Here is a 16603-nt window from a genome sequence, read left to right on the forward strand (position 1 = left end):
TTAAGTGGGTTCCTGCCAAAAACGTCAAACCGTATCGCACTTCAGAACCTGTTGTCGAGCCTAGAACTGAGGAAGCGAGTACGCAGACGTGGACCGAATGGAAGGATCCCGGGTCTCGCCTGACGCCTCTTGTGCCTGACGTTCTTTGTGCATCGGTGGAACCCATGAACTCTGATTTTGTGCCAATGTTATTTATGAGTATACGAATTGAATGCTGAATGTTTGTTTAACAAAGCTAGTTTTTGGCTGAAAATTTAGGTTATTGTTTTTGTTTAGAAAGAATTCTGCCAAAACTTAGTTCTTGAAAGAGATGGGGCAGAATCAAATGGTATACTTGTTTTGCTTGATGTTAATTGTTTTTTGTCGTGCAGATTTGCCTGTGGATCAACCGAAAACGAATGTTTGGGTGACCTTAGCCAAGGCTGCCGGATCGGATACTATATGCCTGTTGAATTCGGAACCAGAAAAGCCTTTCTCAACCTGTTTGGTTGGTGTGCCAGTGAAAGAGTTTCCTTTGGTCAGAAAAGAATCCAATGGTAAACCAGGTGGAATTGACAATGGAAACAGTCCTTCCTTCAATTGGAACATTTGGTCCAACAAACTTCTCAGGGCAGCAAATGTTTCAAACAGTTGGGATGTGTTTCTGGAGACGGACCAATATCCACGGCAATTGCCAAAAGGGTATTGGATCATTTGCGGAGACAGAGGTTGGCAAGGCATTCCAGCCCACCTTGAAGGTGGCCCTTGTAGCATTGGTATGCTTACCATAATTGCCCCCACTGCCAAAGCAGTGATGAAAAAGAAACAAAGGAAAACAAGAGCTGTTCCTCATTATGATGAGAACTGTCAGAGTGATTTTATGCCTTGGAATGCCGCCAGAAGGCTTTCAGCAGGTATATTTCTACCCCAATTGGCTTCAGCTGTGGCATTGAGACAATTAGATCAAGTTGGATGTTGGCTGAGCAAACAAGCTAATGCCACATCCTCCGCAATCAGTGATATGTTGACCGATGTTGATAGTATTAGACATGCTACTCTTCAAAACAGAGCAGCCATTGATTTTCTCTTACTGGCACAAGGACATGGTTGTGAGGAATTTGAAGGATTGTGTTGTATGAATTTGTCTGATCATTCTGAATCCATTCACAAAAGCATTCAAAAATTAAAGGATCTGACAGCCCAAATTAAAGAAGATGGAGGTTCCTGGTTGGATGATTTGTTTCAAAATTGGAGTTTTGCACCTTGGCTAAGGCAACTTTGCAAGATAGGTCTTTACATATTAGGTGTTCTAATACTGATATTGATAGTGGCACCTTGTATACTCTGTTGTCTTCGGCGAATGATGAACAAAACAGTCCGAGAAGTTTTTGTCATTCAAGCAGGAGAACTAGGAAGTAGAAGCACAGAGAGTGTACGAAATCTCACGAAAGCAGTAGATGAGGGTATTGACATGAACGAAGGTTTTGAATTAAGGCCTTGGAATCGACCAGAGTTTTTTGAACGATGCCTTGTGACTGTTGCCAAACGTGATTCATATCTCTCTTTCAGGGATTGGGTCTTCACAGCATTAAGTTGCTGTGTCGTAATATAGCAATGCTTCAGTTTAGTGAAAATAGGTCTTCAGCAGATAATAAGCAGAAATTTTGCAATAGAGCTATGAAACGCAAATAGCAAGCGACAAGAAAATGAAAGCTTCTGGGTCAAACAGAGAGGGGGAAATGTTGGAATCCATAAGGTTAGAGGATTTTTAAGAAATGGTTACAAAGAAGTATGTAGGCCTTAGACTGGAGTTTTGTTAGCATTGCAGAAAAGTTTCCCATGCAAGCAGAAAAAGTTTTCCATGCAAGCAGAAAAGTTTCCCAAGCAGTAGACGTGACAAATAACAATAGGCTTCTGTAGAATAGGCTTTAGGATGGCAACAAGGTTATTTAATGTATATCTTTAGAAGGTTAGCATGAATAGAACTCTGTTCTTTGTCTCTTATCAACTAGTCTTTGTTTTAGCTACGATTACCTATGTTTTATAAGATTGGATAGAATGCTTGTCAAGATGTGTTTTCTGTGTCTGATTGGCTGAATTCTAGTCTGAGATGATTTTATGTATTGCTGTATGAGCCCTGTTGAAGGAGACATTTTTTGGTGTGGATCAGTGAGCTGTCATGTCTCCATTTTGTATTTTGAGACTGATGTGCTGGAAATAAAAGCAAAAATCTCTTCACTGGTCTGGTTACCATGTTATCCATATTTGGATATTTTGCCGTGTCCTAGTGGGTTCCTTTTTTAAGGCGTGGGCTCCTGACACCATTGGACTTATACCTGTCCCGTCCCCCGCATATTGGTGCCTCGTGTGAGGACGTAGAATAGAAGAAAAAGAAAGAAAAATCGTGGAAGTACCAGCTGCGGAGACCCAAGTGTTAACAAGGAGCACACTGTATCATCTCTCCCGCCGAAGCCAAGAAAATTGTAAGTAACTTATCTCGGGAGAGCGCTTGGGTGACGTTGGGAGGCAAAATAGCGAAAAAGAAAATTATTAAAAGAACACAAAAATGGGAACGAATTTATCAAAAGTTGAATGGGATGTTTTTCATCAATTAGAGACAATGTTACAAGAAAAAGGTCACTCTGAAATTTCAAAAACTGAGCTTAAAACCTTACTTATCTGGGTTAAAGCGAATACGCAAGATTTAAATCTGCAGTCTGCATTTACTTTTCATTTTTGGGATCAGATAAACTGGAGAATCTATAATCTAGTCTCTCTCAAAAAAGATGTAAGCTTAAGAGAACTTATGCCGGTTTGTAGAGCGCTGTTGGAGCACTGTTTTAAACAAACTGATAATAATAAGATCAACTTGGACTCAGAAAACAAAGCTTCTTGTTCTGTCTCATTAAATTCCAGTAAACCGGAGACTGTGTGAGTATCGGAGAATGTTACAAGTGTTGTTGCAAATGCTGAAAGTATTGCTTTGAACTCTGTTGAACAAAATCTTTCTTCTCTCTCTCTGGGAAAAAATGAGACTCTTTTGGACTTTTCTTCACGTTGTTCTGTTAATGTAAAAATATGTGACTCTTGTAAGGGGGATGGAACAAAGTGTGTAAAAGATGGAAATGAAAAAGTGACTGTACTTCCTAAAATTGTTTGTGCAGGGACACTGAAACCTGAATTGGATTCTGTTGGGCCTGGGGTGGAGGCTGAGGTGGCTGCTTCCACTCGGGAAATTGTGTTCCGGGGAACTCTTTTTCAGTTAAGCAAAAACAGGGTTGTTCTGGTGTTTGTCAATCTATAGATACAGAGAAAGAAAAATTGGCTTTAAGGGTGGAGTCCTTTGAAAGGAAGAGATGGAAGAAACTCGCGACTGTGTTGTTGCTGAAATTCAAAAAGCTGGACTTGAAATCTCTGCAACGAAAATTCAACAAGTTTCACCTTAGAAGTACCTGGGATGGAAGATGATGGAAGACGATGGAAGACGACAATAATACCACAGAAAATTCAGATCCGAACCAGAGTCAACAACCTACAAGAGTTACAACAACTTCTAGGAGAAATCAACTGGGTCAGACCGATGGTGGGAATCACCAATGATGAACTGAGTCCGCTCTTCCATTTGCTGAGAGGAAGTTGCGACATCACTTCGCCAAGAACTTTAACCCCTGAAGCTCGTGCTGCTCTCGACAAAGTCACAGAAGCTCTTCAAAAAAGACAAGCTCATCGCTGCGTTCCTGAAAATCCTTTCTTTCTTGCAATCTTAGGAGAGAAGATGCAGCTTTGTGGTCTCATTTTCCAGTGGGATGCCACAGAACAAGATCCTTTGTTAATAATGGAATGGGTTTTTCCTCCCTACAGGTTTTCAAAGACCATTTGCTCAGTTTTAGAAATGATTGCATACATTATAATTAAGGCTAGAACCAGATTGTTAACTTTGGCAGGTCAAGAATGTTCAGTTATCTATTTGCCATTGAAAAATGATTATTTCAATTGGGCAATGCAAAATTCTGATGATTTACAATATGCATTCTTAGGTTTTCCAGGTGTTTGTTCCATACACTATCCAGCTCACAAACTACTGCAAGCAAAATTGAGTTTCAGAGAAAAACCTAAATTAAGTGAAGAACCTTTACATGCTGTGACTCTCTTCACTGATGGCTCTGGTAAAAGCCACAAGTCCGTTGTGACTTGGTTTAATCAAAAGACTGATGTTTGGGAATCTGATATTCAAACAGTAGAGGGATCCCCTCAAATTGTTGAGCTTGCTGCAGTAGTTTGAGCTTTTCAGCTGTTTCCTCAGCCTTTTAATTTGGTCACAGATTCTGCTTATGTTGCTAATGTAGTCAGGAGAATAGAAGGTTCCATTTTAAAGGATGTTAGTAATGAAACTTTACATCGTTGGCTTTCATGTCTTTTTATAACTTTGCAATATAGAACTAATCCATATTTTGTTTCTCACATTAGGGCGCATTCTTCACTTCCTGGATTTTTAGTGGAAGGAAATGCAAGAGCGGACAAGCTGACAATGGTCATTTCTAACACATTGCCAAATATTTTTGAACAAGCAAAATTGAGTCATGCCTTTTTCCACCAAAATGCACAAGCACTCATGCGAATGTTCCAAATCACTAAAAGTCAAGCTAAAGCTATCATTCATACTTGCCCTGACTGTCAATTGGTACAACCTCCTGTTTCTACAGGAGCAATCAACCCCCGAGGCTTACAAAGCCTACAGTTGTGGCAAACAGGTGTTACTAAATAGCCTTCTTTTGGTAAATTTAAAAATATTCATGTTTCCATAGACACGTTCTCTGGTGCAGTTTTTGCTTCCCTTCACACAGGTGAAACTGGCAGCCATGCCTGTCATCATTTCCTGCAAGCTTTTGCTTCATTGGGTATACCCCAAGAAGTAAAAACTGACAATGGTCCCGCATACATATCTCAAAAATTGGCCACATTTTTAAATGAATGGGGTGTTCGACACATTTTTGGTATTCCCCACTCTCCCACAAGCCAAGCAATCATTGAAAGAACACATCAAACCTTAAAACGCATATTAGATCAACAGAGAGGGGGAACGGAAATCACCCCACAGATGAGACTGAGTAAGGCTTTGTATGGTTTTAATTTTCTAAATAGTTCAAGTACAGAACCAGATCCACCAATCTTTAGACACTTTTCAAATAGCACACAGGCAAAACTGAAAGAACATCCTCCTCTTCTAATTAGAAACCCTGACTCTGGACAGATGGAAGGCCCGTTTCAAGTAATAACGTGGGGCAAAGGGTATGCTTCTATTTCCACAGGTGCTGGAAAAATTAAGTGGGTTCCTGCCAAAAACGTCAAACCGTATCGCACTTCAGAACCTGTTGTCGAGCCTAGAACTGAGGAAGCGAGTACGCAGACGTGGACCGAATGGAAGGATCCCGGGTCTCGCCTGACGCCTCTTGTGCCTGACGTTCTTTGTGCATCGGTGGAACCCATGAACTCTGATTTTGTGCCAATGTTATTTATGAGTATACGAATTGAATGCTGAATGTTTGTTTAAAAAAGCTAGTTTTTGGCTGAAAATTTAGGTTATTGTTTTTGTTTAGAAAGAATTCTGCCAAAACTTAGTTCTTGAAAGAGATGGGGCAGAATCAAATGGTATACTTGTTTTGCTTGATTTTAATTGTTTTTTGTCGTGCAGATTTGCCTGTGGATCAACCAAAAACGAATGTTTGGGTGACCTTAGCCAAGGCTGCCGGATCGGATACTATATGCCTGTCTAATTCGGAACCAGAAAAGCCTTTCTCAACCTGTTTGGTTGGTGTGCCAGTGAAAGAGTTTCCTTTGGTCAGAAAAGAATCCAATGGTAAACCAGGTGGAATTGACAATGGAAACAGTCCTTCCTTCAATTGGAACATTTGTTCGAAAAAACTTCTCAGGGCAGCAAATGTTTCAAACAGTTGGGATGTGTTTCTGGAGACGGACCAATATCCACGGCAATTGCCAAAAGGGTATTGGATCATTTGCGGAGACAGAGGTTGGCAAGGCATTCCAGCCCACCTTGAAGGTGGCCCTTGTAGCATTGGTATGCTTACCATAATTGCCCCCACTGCCAAAGCAGTGATGAAAAAGAAACAAAGGAAAACAAGAGCTGTTCCTCATTATGATGAGAACTGTCAGAGTGATTTTATGCCTTGGAATGCCGCCAGAAGGCTTTCAGCAGGTATATTTCTACCCCAATTGGCTTCAGCTGTGGCATTGAGACAATTAGATCAAGTTGGATGTTGGCTGAGCAAACAAGCTAATGCCACATCCTCCGCAATCAGTGATATGTTGACCGATGTTGATAGTGTTAGACATGCTACTCTTCAAAACAGAGCAGCCATTGATTTTCTCTTACTGGCACAAGGACATGGTTGTGAGGAATTGGAAGGATTGTGTTGTATGAATTTGTCTGATCATTCTGAATCCATTCACAAAAGCATTCAAAAATTAAAGGATCTGACAGCCCAAATAAAAGAAGATGGAGGTTCCTGGTTGGATGATTTGTTTCAAAATTGGAGTTTTGCACCTTGGCTAAGGCAACTTTGCAAGATAGGTCTTTACATATTAGGTGTTCTAATACTGATATTGATAGTGGCACCTTGTATACTCTGTTGTCTTCGGCGAATGATGAACAAAACAGTCCGAGAAGTTTTTGTCATTCAAGCAGGAGAACTAGGAAGTAGAAGCACAGAGAGTGTACGAAATCTCACGAAAGCAGTAGATGAGGGTATTGACATGAACGAAGGTTTTGAATTAAGGCCTTGGAATCGACCAGAGTTTTTTGAACGATGCCTTGTGACTGTTGCCAAACGTGATTCATATCTCTCTTTCAGGGATTGGGTCTTCACAGCATTAAGTTGCTGTGCTGTAATATAGCAATGCTTCAGTTTAGTGAAAATAGGTCTTCAGCAGATAATAAGCAGAAATTTTGCAATAGAGCTATGAAACGCAAATAGCAAGCGACAAGAAAATGAAAGCTTCTGGGTCAAACAGAGAGGGGGAAATGTTGGAATCCATAAGGTTAGAGGATTTTTAAGAAATGGTTACAAAGAAGTATGTAGGCCTTAGACTGGAGTTTTGTTAGCATTGCAGAAAAGTTTCCCATGCAAGCAGAAAAAGTTTTCCATGCAAGCAGAAAAGTTTCCCAAGCAGTAGACGTGACAAATAACAATAGGCTTCTGTAGAATTGGCTTTAGGATGGCAACAAGGTTATTTAATGTATATCTTTAGAAGGTTAGCATGAATAGAACTCTGTTCTTTGTCTCTTATCAACTAGTCTTTGTTTTAGCTACGATTACCTATGTTTTATAAGATTGGATAGAATGCTTGTCAAGATGTGTTTTCTGTGTCTGATTGGCTGAATTCTAGTCTGAGATGATTTTATGTATTGCTGTATGAGCCCTGTTGAAGGAGACATTTTTTGGTGTGGATCAGTGAGCTGTCATGTCTCCATTTTGTATTTTGAGACTGATGTGCTGGAAATAAAAGCAAAAATCTCTTCACTGGTCTGGTTACCATGTTATCCATATTTGGATATTTTGCCGCGACCTAGTGGGTTCCTTTTTTAAGGCGTGGGCTCCTGACACCATTGGACTTATACCTGTCCCGTCCCCCGCATATTGGTGCCTCGTGTGAGGACGTAGAATAGAAGAAAAACAAAGAAAAATCGTGGAAGTACCAGCTGCGGAGACCCAAGTGTTAACAAGGAGCACACTGTATCATCTCTCCCGCCGAAGCCAAGAAAATTGTAAGTAACTTATCTCGGGACAGCGCTTGGGTGACGTTGGGAGGCAAAATAGCGAAAAAGAAAATTATTAAAAGAACACAAAACTGGGAACGAATTTATCAAAAGTTGAATGGGATGTTTTTCATCAATTAGAGACAATGTTACAAGAAAAAGGTCACTCTGAAATTTCAAAAACTGAGCTTAAAAACTTACTTATCTGGGTTAAAGCGAATACGCAAGATTTAAATCTGCAGTCTGCATTTACTTTTCATTTTTGGGATCAGATAAACTGGAGAATCTATAATCTAGTCTCTCTCAAAAAAGATGTAAGCTTAAGAGAACTTATGCCGGTTTGTAGAGCGCTGTTGGAGCACTGTTTTAAACAAACTGATAATAATAAGATCAACTTGGACTCAGAAAACAAAGCTTCTTGTTCTGTCTCATTAAATTCCAGTAAACCGGAGACTGTGTGAGTATCGGAGAATGTTACAAGTGTTGTTGCAAATGCTGAAAGTATTGCTTTGAACTCTGTTGAACAAAATCTTTCTTCTCTCTCTCTGGGAAAAAATGAGACTCTTTTGGACTTTTCTTCACGTTGTTCTGTTAATGTAAAAATATGTGACTCTTGTAAGGGGGATGGAACAAAGTGTGTAAAAGAAGGAAATGAAAAAGTGACTGTACTTCCTAAAATTGTTTGTGCAGGGACACTGAAACCTGAATTGGATTCTGTTGGGCCTGGGGTGGAGGCTGAGGTGGCTGCTTCCACTCGGGAAATTGTGTTCCGGGGAACTCTTTTTCAGTTAAGCAAAAACAGGGTTGTTCTGGTGTTTGTCAATCTATAGATACAGAGAAAGAAAAATTGGCTTTAAGGGTGGAGTCCTTTGAAAGGAAGAGATGGAAGAAACTCGCGACTGTGTTGTTGCTGAAATTCAAAAAGCTGGACTTGAAATCTCTGCAACGAAAATTCAACAAGTTTCACCTTAGAAGTACCTGGGATGGAAGATGATGGAAGACGATGGAAGACGACAATAATACCACAGAAAATTCAGATCCGAACCAGAGTCAACAACCTACAAGAGTTACAACAACTTCTAGGAGAAATCAACTGGGTCAGACCGATGGTGGGAATCACCAATGATGAACTGAGTCCGCTCTTCCATTTGCTGAGAGGAAGTTGCGACATCACTTCGCCAAGAACTTTAACCCCTGAAGCTCGTGCTGCTCTCGACAAAGTCACAGAAGCTCTTCAAAAAAGACAAGCTCATCGCTGCGTTCCTGAAAATCCTTTCTTTCTTGCAATCTTAGGAGAGAAGATGCAGCTTTGTGGTCTCATTTTCCAGTGGGATGCCACAGAACAAGATCCTTTGTTAATAATGGAATGGGTTTTTCCTCCCTACAGGTTTTCAAAGACCATTTGCTCAGTTTTAGAAATGATTGCATACATTATAATTAAGGCTAGAACCAGATTGTTAACTTTGGCAGGTCAAGAATGTTCAGTTATCTATTTGCCATTGAAAAATGATTATTTCAATTGGGCAATGCAAAATTCTGATGATTTACAATATGCATTCTTAGGTTTTCCAGGTGTTTGTTCCATACACTATCCAGCTCACAAACTACTGCAAGCAAAATTGAGTTTCAGAGAAAAACCTAAATTAAGTGAAGAACCTTTACATGCTGTGACTCTCTTCACTGATGGCTCTGGTAAAAGCCACAAGTCCGTTGTGACTTGGTTTAATCAAAAGACTGATGTTTGGGAATCTGATATTCAAACAGTAGAGGGATCCCCTCAAATTGTTGAGCTTGCTGCAGTAGTTTGAGCTTTTCAGCTGTTTCCTCAGCCTTTTAATTTGGTCACAGATTCTGCTTATGTTGCTAATGTAGTCAGGAGAATAGAAGGTTCCATTTTAAAGGATGTTAGTAATGAAACTTTACATCGTTGGCTTTCATGTCTTTTTATAACTTTGCAATATAGAACTAATCCATATTTTGTTTCTCACATTAGGGCGCATTCTTCACTTCCTGGATTTTTAGTGGAAGGAAATGCAAGAGCGGACAAGCTGACAATGGTCATTTCTAACACATTGCCAAATATTTTTGAACAAGCAAAATTGAGTCATGCCTTTTTCCACCAAAATGCACAAGCACTCATGCGAATGTTCCAAATCACTAAAAGTCAAGCTAAAGCTATCATTCATACTTGCCCTGACTGTCAATTGGTACAACCTCCTGTTTCTACAGGAGCAATCAACCCCCGAGGCTTACAAAGCCTACAGTTGTGGCAAACAGGTGTTACTAAATAGCCTTCTTTTGGTAAATTTAAAAATATTCATGTTTCCATAGACACGTTCTCTGGTGCAGTTTTTGCTTCCCTTCACACAGGTGAAACTGGCAGCCATGCCTGTCATCATTTCCTGCAAGCTTTTGCTTCATTGGGTATACCCCAAGAAGTAAAAACTGACAATGGTCCCGCATACATATCTCAAAAATTGGCCACATTTTTAAATGAATGGGGTGTTCGACACATTTTTGGTATTCCCCACTCTCCCACAAGCCAAGCAATCATTGAAAGAACACATCAAACCTTAAAACGCATATTAGATCAACAGAGAGGGGGAACGGAAATCACCCCACAGATGAGACTGAGTAAGGCTTTGTATGGTTTTAATTTTCTAAATAGTTCAAGTACAGAACCAGATCCACCAATCTTTAGACACTTTTCAAATAGCACACAGGCAAAACTGAAAGAACATCCTCCTCTTCTAATTAGAAACCCTGACTCTGGACAGATGGAAGGCCCGTTTCAATTAATAACGTGGGGCAAAGGGTATGCTTCTATTTCCACAGGTGCTGGAAAAATTAAGTGGGTTCCTGCCAAAAACGTCAAACCGTATCGCACTTCAGAACCTGTTGTCGAGCCTAGAACTGAGGAAGCGAGTACGCAGACGTGGACCGAATGGAAGGATCCCGGGTCTCGCCTGACGCCTCTTGTGCCTGACGTTCTTTGTGCATCGGTGGAACCCATGAACTCTGATTTTGTGCCAATGTTATTTATGAGTATACGAATTGAATGCTGAATGTTTGTTTAACAAAGCTAGTTTTTGGCTGAAAATTTAGGTTATTGTTTTTGTTTAGAAAGAATTCTGCCAAAACTTAGTTCTTGAAAGAGATGGGGCAGAATCAAATGGTATACTTGTTTTGCTTGATTTTAATTGTTTTTTGTCGTGCAGATTTGCCTGTGGATCAACCGAAAACGAATGTTTGGGTGACCTTAGCCAAGGCTGCCGGATCGGATACTATATGTCTGTCTAATTCGGAACCAGAAAAGCCTTTCTCAACCTGTTTGGTTGGTGTGCCAGTGAAAGAGTTTCCTTTGGTCAGAAAAGAATCCAATGGTAAACCAGGTGGAATTGACAATGGAAACAGTCCTTCCTTCAATTGGAACATTTGGTCCAACAAACTTCTCAGGGCAGCAAATGTTTCAAACAGTTGGGATGTGTTTCTGGAGACGGACCAATATCCACGGCAATTGCCAAAAGGGTATTGGATCATTTGCGGAGACAGAGGTTGGCAAGGCATTCCAGCCCACCTTGAAGGTGGCCCTTGTAGCATTGGTATGCTTACCATAATTGCCCCCACTGCCAAAGCAGTGATGAAAAAGAAACAAAGGAAAACAAGAGCTGTTCCTCATTATGATGAGAACTGTCAGAGTGATTTTATGCCTTGGAATGCCGCCAGAAGGCTTTCAGCAGGTATATTTCTACCCCAATTGGCTTCAGCTGTGGCATTGAGACAATTAGATCGAGTTGGATGTTGGCTGAGCAAACAAGCTAATGCCACATCCTCCGCAATCAGTGATATGTTGACCGATGTTGATAGTATTAGACATGCTACTCTTCAAAACAGAGCAGCCATTGATTTTCTCTTACTGGCACAAGGACATGGTTGTGAGGAATTGGAAGGATTGTGTTGTATGAATTTGTCTGATCATTCCGAATCCATTCACAAAAGCATTCAAAAATTAAAGGATCTGACAGCCCAAATTAAAGAAGATGGAGGTTCCTGGTTGGATGATTTGTTTCAAAATTGGAGTTTTGCACCTTGGCTAAGGCAACTTTGCAAGATAGGTCTTTACATATTAGGTGTTCTAATACTGATATTGATAGTGGCACCTTGTATACTCTGTTGTCTTCGGCGAATGATGAACAAAACAGTCCGAGAAGTTTTTGTCATTCAAGCAGGAGAACTAGGAAGTAGAAGCACAGAGAGTGTACGAAATCTCACGAAAGCAGTAGATGAGGGTATTGACATGAACGAAGGTTTTGAATTAAGGCCTTGGAATCGACCAGAGTTTTTTGAACGATGCCTTGTGACTGTTGCCAAACGTGATTCATATCTCTCTTTCAGGGATTGGGTCTTCACAGCATTAAGTTGCTGTGCTGTAATATAGCAATGCTTCAGTTTAGTGAAAATAGGTCTTCAGCAGATAATAAGCAGAAATTTTGCAATAGAGCTATGAAACGCAAATAGCAAGCGACAAGAAAATGAAAGCTTCTGGGTCAAACAGAGAGGGGGAAATGTTGGAATCCATAAGGTTAGAGGATTTTTAAGAAATGGTTACAAAGAAGTATGTAGGCCTTAGACTGGAGTTTTGTTAGCATTGCAGAAAAGTTTCCCATGCAAGCAGAAAAAGTTTTCCATGCAAGCAGAAAAGTTTCCCAAGCAGTAGACGTGACAAATAACAATAGGCTTCTGTAGAATAGGCTTTAGGATGGCAACAAGGTTATTTAATGTATATCTTTAGAAGGTTAGCATGAATAGAACTCTGTTCTTTGTCTCTTATCAACTAGTCTTTGTTTTAGCTACGATTACCTATGTTTTATAAGATTGGATAGAATGCTTGTCAAGATGTGTTTTCTGTGTCTGATTGGCTGAATTCTAGTCTGAGATGATTTTATGTATTGCTGTATGAGCCCTGTTGAAGGAGACATTTTTTGGTGTGGATCAGTGAGCTGTCATGTCTCCATTTTGTATTTTGAGACTGATGTGCTGGAAATAAAAGCAAAAATCTCTTCACTGGTCTGGTTACCATGTTATCCATATTTGGATATTTTGCCGCGACCTAGTGGGTTCCTTTTTTAAGGCGTGGGCTCCTGACACCATTGGACTTATACCTGTCCCGTCCCCCGCATATTGGTGCCTCGTGTGAGGACGTAGAATAGAAGAAAAACAAAGAAAAATCGTGGAAGTACCAGCTGCGGAGACCCAAGTGTTAACAAGGAGCACACTGTATCATCTCTCCTGCCGAAGCCAAGAAAATTGTAAGTAACTTATCTCGGGACAGCGCTTGGGTGACGTTGGGAGGCAAAATAGCGAAAAAGAAAATTATTAAAAGAACACAAAAATGGGAACGAATTTATCAAAAGTTGAATGGGATGTTTTTCATCAATTAGAGACAATGTTACAAGAAAAAGGTCACTCTGAAATTTCAAAAACTGAGCTTAAAAACTTACTTATCTGGGTTAAAGCGAATACGCAAGATTTAAATCTGCAGTCTGCATTTACTTTTCATTTTTGGGATCAGATAAACTGGAGAATCTATAATCTAGTCTCTCTCAAAAAAGATGTAAGCTTAAGAGAACTTATGCCGGTTTGTAGAGCGCTGTTGGAGCACTGTTTTAAACAAACTGATAATAATAAGATCAACTTGGACTCAGAAAACAAAGCTTCTTGTTCTGTCTCATTAAATTCCAGTAAACCGGAGACTGTGTGAGTATCGGAGAATGTTACAAGTGTTGTTGCAAATGCTGAAAGTATTGCTTTGAACTCTGTTGAACAAAATCTTTCTTCTCTCTCTCTGGGAAAAAATGAGACTCTTTTGGACTTTTCTTCACGTTGTTCTGTTAATGTAAAAATATGTGACTCTTGTAAGGGGGATGGAACAAAGTGTGTAAAAGATGGAAATGAAAAAGTGACTGTACTTCCTAAAATTGTTTGTGCAGGGACACTGAAACCTGAATTGGATTCTGTTGGGCCTGGGGTGGAGGCTGAGGTGGCTGCTTCCACTCGGGAAATTGTGTTCCGGGGAACTCTTTTTCAGTTAAGCAAAAACAGGGTTGTTCTGGTGTTTGTCAATCTATAGATACAGAGAAAGAAAAATTGGCTTTAAGGGTGGAGTCCTTTGAAAGGAAGAGATGGAAGAAACTCGCGACTGTGTTGTTGCTGAAATTCAAAAAGCTGGACTTGAAATCTCTGCAACGAAAATTCAACAAGTTTCACCTTAGAAGTACCTGGGATGGAAGATGATGGAAGACGATGGAAGACGACAATAATACCACAGAAAATTCAGATCCGAACCAGAGTCAACAACCTACAAGAGTTACAACAACTTCTAGGAGAAATCAACTGGGTCAGACCGATGGTGGGAATCACCAATGATGAACTGAGTCCGCTCTTCCATTTGCTGAGAGGAAGTTGCGACATCACTTCGCCAAGAACTTTAACCCCTGAAGCTCGTGCTGCTCTCGACAAAGTCACAGAAGCTCTTCAAAAAAGACAAGCTCATCGCTGCGTTCCTGAAAATCCTTTCTTTCTTGCAATCTTAGGAGAGAAGATGCAGCTTTGTGGTCTCATTTTCCAGTGGGATGCCACAGAACAAGATCCTTTGTTAATAATGGAATGGGTTTTTCCTCCCTACAGGTTTTCAAAGACCATTTGCTCAGTTTTAGAAATTATTGCATACATTATAATTAAGGCTAGAACCAGATTGTTAACTTTGGCAGGTCAAGAATGTTCAGTTATCTATTTGCCATTGAAAAATGATTATTTCAATTGGGCAATGCAAAATTCTGATGATTTACAATATGCATTCTTAGGTTTTCCAGGTGTTTGTTCCATACACTATCCAGCTCACAAACTACTGCAAGCAAAATTGAGTTTCAGAGAAAAACCTAAATTAAGTGAAGAACCTTTACATGCTGTGACTCTCTTCACTGATGGCTCTGGTAAAAGCCACAAGTCCGTTGTGACTTGGTTTAATCAAAAGACTGATGTTTGGGAATCTGATATTCAAACAGTAGAGGGATCCCCTCAAATTGTTGAGCTTGCTGCAGTAGTTTGAGCTTTTCAGCTGTTTCCTCAGCCTTTTAATTTGGTCACAGATTCTGCTTATGTTGCTAATGTAGTCAGGAGAATAGAAGGTTCCATTTTAAAGGATGTTAGTAATGAAACTTTACATCGTTGGCTTTCATGTCTTTTTATAACTTTGCAATATAGAACTAATCCATATTTTGTTTCTCACATTAGGGCGCATTCTTCACTTCCTGGATTTTTAGTGGAAGGAAATGCAAGAGCGGACAAGCTGACAATGGTCATTTCTAACACATTGCCAAATATTTTTGAACAAGCAAAATTGAGTCATGCCTTTTTCCACCAAAATGCACAAGCACTCATGCGAATGTTCCAAATCACTAAAAGTCAAGCTAAAGCTATCATTCATACTTGCCCTGACTGTCAATTGGTACAACCTCCTGTTTCTACAGGAGCAATCAACCCCCGAGGCTTACAAAGCCTACAGTTGTGGCAAACAGGTGTTACTAAATAGCCTTCTTTTGGTAAATTTAAAAATATTCATGTTTCCATAGACACGTTCTCTGGTGCAGTTTTTGCTTCCCTTCACACAGGTGAAACTGGCAGCCATGCCTGTCATCATTTCCTGCAAGCTTTTGCTTCATTGGGTATACCCCAAGAAGTAAAAACTGACAATGGTCCCGCATACATATCTCAAAAATTGGCCACATTTTTAAATGAATGGGGTGTTCGACACATTTTTGGTATTCCCCACTCTCCCACAAGCCAAGCAATCATTGAAAGAACACATCAAACCTTAAAACGCATATTAGATCAACAGAGAGGGGGAACGGAAATCACCCCACAGATGAGACTGAGTAAGGCTTTGTATGGTTTTAATTTTCTAAATAGTTCAAGTACAGAACCAGATCCACCAATCTTTAGACACTTTTCAAATAGCACACAGGCAAAACTGAAAGAACATCCTCCTCTTCTAATTAGAAACCCTGACTCTGGACAGATGGAAGGCCCGTTTCAATTAATAACGTGGGGCAAAGGGTATGCTTCTATTTCCACAGGTGCTGGAAAAATTAAGTGGGTTCCTGCCAAAAACGTCAAACCGTATCGCACTTCAGAACCTGTTGTCGAGCCTAGAACTGAGGAAGCGAGTACGCAGACGTGGACCGAATGGAAGGATCCCGGGTCTCGCCTGACGCCTCTTGTGCCTGACGTTCTTTGTGCATCGGTGGAACCCATGAACTCTGATTTTGTGCCAATGTTATTTATGAGTATACGAATTGAATGCTGAATGTTTGTTTAACAAAGCTAGTTTTTGGCTGAAAATTTAGGTTATTGTTTTTGTTTAGAAAGAATTCTGCCAAAACTTAGTTCTTGAAAGAGATGGGGCAGAATCAAATGGTATACTTGTTTTGCTTGATTTTAATTGTTTTTTGTCGTGCAGATTTGCCTGTGGATCAACCGAAAACGAATGTTTGGGTGACCTTAGCCAAGGCTGCCGGATCGGATACTATATGTCTGTCTAATTCGGAACCAGAAAAGCCTTTCTCAACCTGTTTGGTTGGTGTGCCAGTGAAAGAGTTTCCTTTGGTCAGAAAAGAATCCAATGGTAAACCAGGTGGAATTGACAATGGAAACAGTCCTTCCTTCAATTGGAACATTTGGTCCAACAAACTTCTCAGGGCAGCAAATGTTTCAAACAGTTGGGATGTGTTTCTGGAGACGGACCAATATCCACGGCAATTGCCAAAAGGGTATTGGATCATTTGCGGAGAC

The sequence above is a fragment of the Melospiza melodia genome, chromosome W (genome assembly GCF_035770615.1).
Source record: "Melospiza melodia melodia isolate bMelMel2 chromosome W, bMelMel2.pri, whole genome shotgun sequence".
NCBI lineage: Eukaryota > Metazoa > Chordata > Aves > Passeriformes > Passerellidae > Melospiza > Melospiza melodia.